The sequence below is a fragment of the Urocitellus parryii genome, chromosome 3, assembly GCF_045843805.1.
Source record: "Urocitellus parryii isolate mUroPar1 chromosome 3, mUroPar1.hap1, whole genome shotgun sequence".
Taxonomy (NCBI): Eukaryota; Metazoa; Chordata; class Mammalia; order Rodentia; family Sciuridae; genus Urocitellus; species Urocitellus parryii.
In genome coordinates this window covers 175,942,167-175,949,547 of record NC_135533.1, presented here as the reverse complement: position 1 = coordinate 175,949,547, position 7,381 = coordinate 175,942,167, and the positions used below count along the sequence as shown (strand labels likewise).

Here is a 7,381-nt window from a genome sequence, read left to right as displayed (position 1 = left end):
ACGGTCGCCCTTCCAGCATCCTGATTCAAATCTTGGGGGATCCCACTGTCCCACTTGCTCGCCTGACCCTGACCGTACACGACCTTGGTTAGGAGGGATCGAGAGGGACGGTCGGCGAGCCTCGGACCCCTGGGTCGCGAGGCGGCGAGGATCGCTCACAGCTTGGCCGCGTGGATGTGGCGGCGCAGAACTCAGAGAGGGCGCAGGACGCGGAGGGGGCGCTGGGCGGGCCCACTGCTCCCGCGGCGGCTGTCAGGGGCCGCTTGGCTTCCCCTGAAGATGCAGCGCAGCATATTTTGCACATGAGTTCAGAGGAAGAGGAAGTGTAGCCGGCGGACGCGCGGCGGCGGCGGCGGCGGCGGGGGCGCGTCGGGGCTGGAGCAGGAGCGCGCCGGGCGCAGGGCGCAGTGAGCGGGAGCGCGGCGGCCGCGGGCTCCGGGGAGGGACGCACTCACTGATCGCCTGAGGGACTGACACTAGAGCACGCCGCGCCCCCACCCTCTGCCCCCACCCACTGGCGCCCACGTCCTCCGTGCGCCGCCTCCTCTGTATGGCACAAACTTTCCTCCCGGGACGCAACACGCTGTCTGAGGGAACCCGAGCCCGCGCCTTCTCCGTCGCCGGTCGCGAAAGGTAAGTGGGGACACAGTAGGTCTCCGGGTGTCGGCGTGCACAGGCCCATCCTTTTGGCCCTGCGGATCAGGTCCCCGGCGGGCAGGGCGAGCCCTCGTGGCATCTCCCTGCAGGTTGTCCTGTGCCGGGGCTCCGGAGCTGCCAATTGAACCTCCCTGCCCCAGGTGGAATGGGGACGGGGCAGATCGATGGGGCGCCAGTGTCTCGTACCAACTTTTTTGAAGGAAAAAAAAATAATAATCTCCGACGCTTTGTAGAGAGGCACTAGGGAGTGGCCTGTTGGGGGTCGTGGGCTTTGGGCTCTCTGGAGTACCTAGGAAGGACGCAGAAGGGGAGTTCTGAGGCTACAGGTGGGTCCGGAGTACACTGCTGTAAGGTCCTCAGCAAAGGTCAGGTGTTGGAGTACAGGTTTTCAGAAGTGTGCGGGCCTGGGGTGGGGTAGGTGGGATAGGGCGGCGTGGAGCTGCGCCCGGCTGGCTGCCGCTCTGCGTGCGCCCTGGAGGTGGGCTTGCTCCCAGGACAGAGGCTGTGGATGAGGGAAGCAGACATGCTGCGCGCTCAGAAGAGGGGCCGCTGCCACTGTAGACACAGAGAGGTGGAGAGTCCCCCGCAGGCACTCAAATGGGGATTCCCCCCTTTTAAGAATTTTTTTTCTCTCATCCTAAATCACTTTCTTAGGTGCAGGGGACACTTGGATGGGTTTGAATCTGGGCGGGGAGGAGGAAGCCGGTTGTCATACACGCCCATCTGAGTCCCAGGCCAGGGTTGGTGCCCTTCACCTCAGGTACCGCTGTCTTTGGCAGGGAGAAACCGGTGGAGGCCAAGGTTCTAGACTCAGGCACGCTCTCTGCTGCCTCTGTTGCTCTGGCTCAGCTGCCCTGTGTAGCTGTGGATGGTTCCCAGGGACACTGGGTGGTGTCAGTGAGTTTGTTTGGGGGCTTAAAAATAAACAAGCCAAAAGTATTTTTTTAAAAGTCTGGCACAGATCTCTGCATGTGAGTGTCTGCCCTGGTCCCCAGCAACAGCCTTTTCTTATCGTCAGTATAGCAGTTTTCAGATGCTGGGTATGCAGTCAGACCAGGGCGTCTTCCAACCCCTGCCATCGTGTGTCATCTCAGGATAAGTGAGGCCTTGCCAGGAAGGAAGCTGGTTGTAATGTGAGCGACCTCTGGGCCTGTGGGCAGGGCCACTATGCACCCCACGTGCCCCAGCCGCTGGGATTCTTAATTTGTACTTTTGAACAGCTGAATTCCAAGGAAGTTAAAGTGACCCCAGATGTCACAAGCCCCACAGAGGGGTGAAGCAACAAGCTGTTTGGGGCTCTTTGGTGCATGTGCACTTACCTCAGTGAAATCACTCTAACCTCAGACTGAGCTCTGCATCCTCTTTTGCCTTCAGTGGGGTTTCTGGCCCTTCTGAGTAATTCCAGCTCCAGGACTGGGACATCATCCTCTGGCTGCATTTGTATAGCAAGTCCCTGGGTTGGTTTTTCTTTGTTTGTTTTTTGGCTGCATGGACGTGGGGCAAATGGAAGTGGAGTATTGTGCAATTGGCTAATAGGTTTGATGCAGGAATTGAAATAGAATAAATTGGGGATATAAGTCAGTGAGTTCTTTTTCTCCCTCGAGAGCAGGAATTTTTGGCTTACATTCAAATAATTGCTTTGTCTGTAGGGAAACAGGCAAAAAATATTTGGCATGAGTGATATGGGTTCCTGTAAGCTCCTTGTCCCTTCACTCTTTGCTTCTCCTCAGAATTGAAACTAGGTGGTCCCATGGTGTGATAGGCATGATTACCTTGCTTGGTGGACTAAGGGAAGGGCACTGTGACTCTATTCCACCACTTCCCATCCCATTTTTAAGATACAGAAAAGTTACAAGAACAGCGACCACCCCAATACGATACCTTGACTCTATAATTAACGTTTTCTTGTATTGGCATTATTACACATCTGTCCATCTGCTCCTTTACCCATCTATCAGCAGTTTATTGTTATATGCCTTTTAAAGTAAATTATAGATATTGGCACAAGTCACTTACAAACATTTCACATATTTTATGAGAGTTCAATCATGATTTTCTTAAGGTAAAATTTATATATATAATGAAATGTGCTGATCTTGAGAGTGCCATTTGCAGAATGTTTGACAGAAGCAGACACTTATGTAACCCTAGTCCCTCTCAAGACAGAGAACATTACCATCACCCCAGAAAGTTTTTTCATCCCCTTTCCCAGTCACTTCTTGTCCCCACTTTATCCACACCAAGTACTGCTGTTTCTTAGCATAGATTAGTTTAACCTGTTCTTGAATTTCATATGAATTGAATTATATCTACAGTATGATGCAAAGCTCCTTTTACTCAGTATGTTTTTTAAGATTCATGCATGTTGTGTATATTGGTAATTTTATCTTTTTACTGCTGTGTAATATTTCAAAGGTATGTCTGTACCAACATGTGTTTATTTATTCCCCTGTCAATGAACACGTGGGTTATGCCCAGGAATTTTTTGTTTGTTGATGAGTATTGTGAGCAACACTGCTTTGAACATTTGTGCACAAGTCTTTCCAGGGGCATATGTTCTCATTTCTCATGGATAAATAGCTAGAGTGAATTGCTGGGGCCCAGAGGAGGTATATGTGAACCTTTTAAAAAAATGGCCAGATTTTTTTTTCAACATGATGGTTCTATTTTACAGTCTTATCAGGAAAGAACACAAGTATGAGATTTTGGAAAGTATATCACAATCCTGTTTTCCTATCTCAAATTCAAGACCATGGTTTGATTAGTGTTCTCCTGGGGCCAGAGGGACCCAGAAATCAAAACCACTTGAGACAGTCTGGAACATATTGTCTTTGTAGATAGAGGGGTTACAAGAGTCCCTGACTCTGCCAGGAAGTGGGTTTAGGCTTAAATTATTGCAGACAATCTGATGAATATTTTATCTTTAGAGATCTTCGGAGAAGGGAATTCCATTGGGGAATGTACCCTTGGTTGTGAAAGACTGATTGAGTGCTTTCTATAAAAAGAAAAATAACCCCCAGGCCCCACAAAATTCCACTAACTTCTGCTTAGAAACTCTGGCGGGATTTCTGGCCTATTGGTCTTGTTGATGTGAACTTGGTGGAGAGTCCCCTTGGATTTCACCAGTTTGGGCAGTAGGCTGTTGAAAGGGGTTGTGTTTGCTTTGTGAGACAGGTCAGATTTGGTTTTTTGAAGGCTCATAGAACAGCTTTCCTGTGAAAGTGATTTGGCCTCTCAGTGAGAAACATGGCCTGTCAACACCCCTCTTATTATCCTGGCTGAGAAAATGGGCCTGGCCCCCTCAGGTCCCCTTACACCTTCATTCCTCTCTGTGGGGCCTGCCACAGAACCTGACCTTGTCTGGTTCAGGAAGCAGGAAGTCAGCCTCTCTTCCTGGTGGGACCCAGGGATGAAATTTTTACATGTCCTCAAGGTGTCCCAGTGCTGACCAAGCTTTGCAGGGGCCAGATGACCAACAGTGCAATCTTATTTTTTCTTTTTTAATTTTTTAAAAGATGTTGATAGATCTTTATTTTATTCATTTATTTATATGTGATGCTCGGAATCGAACCCAGTACCTCACACATGCTAAGCAAGTGCTCTACCACTGAGCCACAACCCCAGTCCCCAATAGTGAAATCTTGAGATCTTCTACTATGTTTGGGGACTGTTCTACTCAACAGTACAGAGAGCTTATCACAGGGCCTGCCAAGGTTAAGGGCATAATCACTGTTGGCTGAACAACTCACGGTGCCCATCTGGGCCATTACTCTCTGGAATTTGACAGTGGGGACCAAGATGTTAGAGACCCAAGATGAATTTTACTAGAGGCTACTTAACCCTAGCCTGGGAGACAGGTGTTTGGACCTAGGAAAACTTTGCCAACTGTGAACTTGCGTTGTTTAGCACCATTCATTTTTTAGTACAAATTTTGTGATTGTTATTAACAAAATAAGTATGACTCAAAGTTGCTGAGAGGTTACTCTCTGCTGGGCCTGTTGGGAACTTAGCTGCATTATCTGAATTTAATCTTCATGAGAGAGAGTACTGATGCTATTTTCATGTTAGCCTTGAGGAAACTGAAGCTTAGCCAAATTTGTTTGCCCTAACTTCACATTTTCGTGACCTTAAGGGGAAAGACTGTGACATTCTGGTTTCACGAATATAGAATCCATCTACAAGCTCAGAGTTCCAAATACACAAAGCCATAGTGTAAGAGAAATGTCAGCCCGTTAGTCAGAACAAAGTTACAGGAAATGGTACACTGAATCACTCTCTTTAGTATTCTTTTTCTTTTAAGGTTGCAGAGTTTGGTGAGGCCAGGGCCTATGTAGAAGTACTAATTTGGGCCATAATTTAAGATATTGGTTGATTAGGATTGTGATTTTATTGAAGGAAAAAAAAAGTAGTTGCCCAATGTTGGGTTGAAGTGTCTGTAGTTGAGCTGCTCCAAACACTACCCACTAGCTATGAGTGGCAATTGATATGTGTATATAAATGAATTAAACTTAGACAGAATTAAAATTCTCTTCCTCAGTTTCACTAGGTCCAGAGTATCTAGTGGCCACCAAATCAAGTAACAGAGACTTGGAATATTTTTTCACTACCAGAAGCTATTTCATAGTGCACCTCTGTAGTAAGCATTTCGTATTGTAAATTAGTACAACTACTTTGGAAATCAGTATGGAGGTTCCACAAAAGACTAGGCATGGGACCACCATATGACCCAGCCATACCCTCCTAGGTATTTACCCTAAAGAATTGAACTCAGCATACTATAGTGATACATGCATACCCGTATTTATAGCAGCCCAATTCACAATAGCCCAACTATGGAACCAGCTTAGGTGTCCATCAGTGAATCAATGGATAAAGAAAATGTGGTGTATATACACAATGGAGTTTTATTCAGCCACAAAGAAAAATGAGATTATGGGATTTGCAGGAAAATAGATAGAACTTGAGACCATTCTGTGAAGTGAAATAAGCCAAACTTAGAAGGTCAAGTGTCATATGTTTTCTTTCATATGTGGGAGCTAGAGAGGAAAGAGGAAAAGAAAGGTGTGTGTTGGGGGGTAGTCTCATGAAAATCAAACAGAGATCAGTAGAGCAAAGGAACCAGGGGGAGGAAGGAGGGGAGGGAAAAGAAAAATACTGAGGAATTACATTGGCCAAATTATATTGCTATATTGTGTGCATGTACAAATACGTAACAACAAATCCCACCATTATGTACAACTATAATGCGCCAATAAAAGATGGAGAAAAAAAAGATTGGCAATAGCTATAGCTAAGGCTTAGGCTATTTTTCACTGACAAAGAGAGAAATTTAGCTGATGTTTCTTTTATGTTTACCTTTTAAAGGTTGTGTGTGTGTGTGTGTGTGTTATAATCTTTCTTTCCATGCACATTCAGTTTTTGACATAAATTTGAATTTCCCTGTTCTCCTGGGCCCCCCAAAGGGGCTTTCGTTATAATCATTGCATATTTTATCAGGATGTGTTCTCATAAAAGATCAGTACAGCGGGCGAATGATAGCCACTGCTTGAGTTCTGCTAATTCCTTGCTCTCCAAATAAGGATTCAGTTTAGCTTTTAAATATGCATTTGTGTGACTTGCTCCCTACCTGGGCTGAATTCAGGAAGAAAAATCACTCTCAGCGGGCCAGAACCAAAGAGCTAGGAAATCAGGTTGCATTCTATGGTGATGGCTACCTGCCAAGACGGAGATGGGAAGAGACTCCATTTGGGGTACTTAAAGGCTCATTTGGGGTTTTCCTGGGTCTGACCTGCCTTGGGAGTTTGGGGGGGGGGTGGAGAGGGTTGGCAACCTCAATGTCCCAGTTATACTGCGGCTTCCCTCTCTTCTGTGGGTTTCACTACTCTAGAATGTAGTTCAAAAGATGGGGTGTCAACAGGCAGCAAAACCAGTCAGAGGTGAAAGATCGACACAAGCTATGTTTGGTCCCTTTGTGTGAGTGATACTAACCAACTCAGGCTGTTTTATGATCCTGGACCAGAAGTTTCCATATTTTTTGACTAGGAAGCCAGCTGTCTTTCAGTGACAACTTGCTTTGGCTTTTAGCCCTGAGTTTGTCCCATCAGCAGCAAATAGCTTCTGATAGTGATAGGCAGACTTCTGATAGGCAGACCTCCTTGAGGGTAAGAATTAATATTTTAAAGACGATCACTAGCTCCCGGGATGTGTGTGTGTATGTGTGGGGGGTGCATGTGTGTATGTTGAAACTCCCTATTTTGATTTCACCCTTGTCCTGAGGACTCTTCAAGTATTAAGGAATAGCTCTGTGATTCCTCAGACTTTGGGACACTGTTGTTACAGATCTTATGCATAAAGTTCGATAAGAAGTGATTGGGTGAGTCATGGATTCTTATTAGTGGAACTCGATCGCATCGTGTATGACGAAATTTCAGAACTACAAAATAAAAAGATATCAGACTGTTCATTTAAATACTTTTTTTATTTTGTTGTTTGGAGAGGTTTGGGGGATTTTGAAGTGTCTTGTGATACCTTATAAGCACCCTTTTCGTGCAATTGTGATGGATACAGGCCTGAATAGGTTAAAAGGACTCTTTAGATGGACAGCAAATAAGGCTCATATATTGCTGAAGTGGTTAACATTTATACTACTAATTCTGTGAGTCTAAGCCTTCTTAAGCCCTGTCAAATATTAACTCGTTCTACCTCATCTAATCCTTACGCTACA

The 7,381-nt window shown here is 46.0% G+C and overlaps 1 protein-coding gene across 1 annotated transcript in view; it reads left to right on the top strand.

Annotated features, from left to right (window-relative positions):
- Window positions 1-471: 471 nt before the first annotated feature.
- Window positions 472-7,381, top strand: part of Rftn1 (raftlin, lipid raft linker 1) — a 194,302-nt gene continuing 187,392 nt past the window's right edge. Inside the window, exon 1 of the mRNA XM_026388536.2 lies at window positions 472-633. The gene's annotated coding sequence lies outside the window, so the exon portion shown is untranslated. The remainder of the gene's footprint in view (window positions 634-7,381) is intronic.